The sequence below is a fragment of the Panthera uncia genome, chromosome C2, assembly GCF_023721935.1.
Source record: "Panthera uncia isolate 11264 chromosome C2, Puncia_PCG_1.0, whole genome shotgun sequence".
NCBI lineage: Eukaryota > Metazoa > Chordata > Mammalia > Carnivora > Felidae > Panthera > Panthera uncia.
Window position 1 is genome coordinate 43,725,264 of NC_064810.1, and position 3,339 is coordinate 43,728,602.

The 3,339-nt window shown below is 40.4% G+C and overlaps 1 pseudogene; it reads right to left on the reverse strand.

Annotated features, from left to right (window-relative positions):
* Positions 1-535: 535 nt before the first annotated feature.
* On the reverse strand, positions 536-1,680 carry LOC125921543 (microtubule-associated protein RP/EB family member 1-like; annotated as a pseudogene).
* Positions 1,681-3,339: the final 1,659 nt, after the last annotated feature.

Sequence of the window (3,339 nt, forward strand, 5' to 3'; positions counted from 1 at the left end):
CCACTATTTCAGCTTTCCTTCTGGGCTAAGGTCTAGGCCTTTGCAGCTTCAAACAGCCCTGCAAGGCCTATGAACAGCAGATTCCAAAGATCCAGAGGTCTGGCCCTTCCTTCCCAGACACAATGTCAACCATGTAAAATCTCCTGTGGTGTTATATTTTTATTTTGAAATATGGAAGCATATTTTAAATACTCTGAAGACATTTATTTATTAAAACGTTCTCTGCCAAGATTTCACATTAGCTTCGAATTCAAGCCAGTCTTTATATTTCTCTACCAAGGTCTCAACCTCAGTGTGTTACATAAAAACACCTTCTCCAGCAATCAGTATTACCAGGGTCCACATGGAGAGCCCCATGGCCAGCCTCTTTGTTCCCTGGACGAACCAATTGGATGTTAATACTGCTCTGCTACAACTCCTAACTTAAACTCAATGAAAATGAAGTGCCCTTTAAAAAGAGGTAATTTTTGCTTATGAAAAAAAAAAAACAAAACAACAAACAGTGAGTCTTCTAAGAATAATAAAACGGAGTATTTTACAGTGAAGTATGTGACCTAGAGTGAAGACTTTGAATGCTCCTCTGCTGGTCCAGGCTGCTAATACTCTTCTTGTTCTTCCGTGGGCCCCCTTCATTGGGTACCACAAAGCCTTCATGTGTGGCATAGAGAATGTACATGATCCTCTGCAATACAGGGTTGTTTCCCCCCTCAACCTCCAGGCAACTCAATTCAATGTTCCTTAGCTTTCCAAAGCAAAAGTCTCTCTCTTTCTCCAAGTTTTCAATGATAAGTTTCAATACACTGACCTGCTGCATCAATTCAACTGCTTGCCATCCCTGTTGCCTGCATCAGGATCCTTTCATACCGCGCCCCAGCCAGCCTTAGGGGCTGCGGTAGTTCTGAGTGTTGCAATGGGCCTCAGCGGAGCTGCACTGCTAGAGCTGAGAGGTTTCCTGGGTTTGCTCAGAGCTGGAACAACAGGGGAGGAAGCCGCTGAAGTTCTTCTTCCTTATCTGGCAGTTACAGGGTCATAGTGTTTTCCATCACAGCTTGCATCATAAAACTTCTTGAGAGGTGCCTGGGTGGCCCAGACGGTTAAGCCTCTGACTTTTGATCTCGGCTCAGGTCACAATCACATTTCATGGGACTGAGTCCCATGTCCAGCCTGCTTGGGATTCTTTATCTCCCCCTCTCTCTCAGCTCCTCCCCCACCTTGAAATCTCTCTCTTTTATTCTCTCTCTCTATCAAAATAAATAAACAAAAAACAAAAAAACAAAACAACGAAGGCCAAAAAACCCTTCTTGAACCACTGAACAAATTCAAAATTGTCCTGAAATTTTCCTTTCACTAATTTGTCCACAGGAATTATTTTGTCAACACCCATTCTTTTAAGACCTGCTTGTAGTGTCTTGAACTTCTGGATGTACTCAGCTTAGCCTGGAATTTCACCTTCTTCAAGGCCATGGAGCCAGGGAACAGGCCATCCATAAACTGACAATAGGCAGCCCCTGAGGGCAACTGTTCAATCTTCGTCAGATTCACCTGCAGAGAGAGACTCCCTGATCCAGTCCAGCCTGTCATGTGGACTCAGGTTGTCACTGGTGACTGACATTGGGAATACCTTCACTGTTGTCTTTGGCTCTCATCGGTACTGCAGCCATCACCTGTGCCCAGCTTGGGTTCAGTCTTTGTTTCCTCTCCTTCAAACCAACTGATCCTGCCTGCCACCAGCCTTGATGACTTCACATGCATTCCCCCACACCCATCATGCACCAACGTACCTAAAAGTGAATGGCTTTAGAGATCCGAAGTTTATTTACTGGTCATTCTGTGGGTTAACAACTTGCCTTGGGCTCAGATCATTGTACTGCTGGTCTGTGCCAGGCGCAGATGCTCTCAGCTGGGCTCACTCTTGTACCTGCAGTCAGTGTCTAGTGTAGTGGAGGACTGGTTCATTGCACCTAGAGCACATCTATTTTCTGTGGGGCCCCCTGTCTTCCAGTAGGCTAAAGGGTAAAAAAGGAAAAGGAGACAATGGAGCCTGGAGTCACTGAATACAGCTCTCTAGTGTGTACCTTTAGTAGGATGTAATAACTGCCATAAAGATAGAATTGGGGGATATACCCAATCTTTATTCTCTTAACCTTATATTTCATGCCATTGCCAGTTAGCCGAAGCTAACAAGGGTCAAAGGACAAGAATGTCCACGTAACGTCAGCCTCCTGGAATAAAGAACAGGACAAAGAAAGGCAATTCACCTATCTAGAACATGACAAACACAGAGTAAACAACATAGAACTTTTAAACTTGTTTACCATTGTTTTACTGGTTATTGCAGAGATGAAAATATGAATCTTGACTTATTTTGGTCTAAGTTAACCACAAGTTTTGTGCTTTATTCCAGACAGAACAAGAAACTTCAGGCATTTTAACTCTCTTCACCCTTCCCAACACACTGTTCTTATGCATATTAATTATGAATTTAAACTTATCAACACTTTACTATTATTACTATTTTGGTAGAATTAATATTTGGATTCACCAATATATTTATAGCCTTAATTTCTGTCTGTATCTCCAAGCTTCTATTCTCTCACTGTTTAAAAAAGCAATATTTAGTGTTTCCTTTACTTCATTTCTATTATGGTAAATTCTTTCAAGTTTTGTGTGTCTGTAAATGGCTTTTCTCATTTTCATTCCAAAAGAATTTTTTCTCAATCTTTAAACTCCTAGATTGACAGTTATTTTATTTCAGCACTTTAAAAATATAATTTGTCTTCTAGCTTTTATCATTGTTGTTGAGAAAATAGACTTAAGTTTTATTGTTGTTCCTTTGAAGGTATCATGTTGTTTTTCTCTGGGGCATGTTAAAATTTCTTTTGTCTTTGCTCTTCTTGCAATTTTAGTCTGTTGTGTTACTACATAGATTAATTTTGTTAAAATCCTACTTTGGAGTCTTAGGTTTTCTTTAACATATGGTTTATTTTCTTCAGCAGTTTTGGAAATTTTCAGCCATTCCATCTTCAAAATTTTGTCACCATATTCTTTCTCTTCTCCTTCTGAGTCTCTATAAACATATCCCAGGTTCTCACCACACTCAAGGAGAAGGGATCATATAATGTGTCCATATCAGAATGGGAATCTTAGAGGATATCTTGCAATTCTACCTATCACAGAGAGCAATATTCCTGACGGTGCTGGGAACACCATTACCTTCCATCTTGTGGTTGTAAGAAGCTACTGTTATTGTTCAATACTAATGACTTAACATCTGTATTTTTTTTTAGAAGACAAAAGGATATTCTAATGGTAAAATTCCTTTTTAATGGGAACTACTGC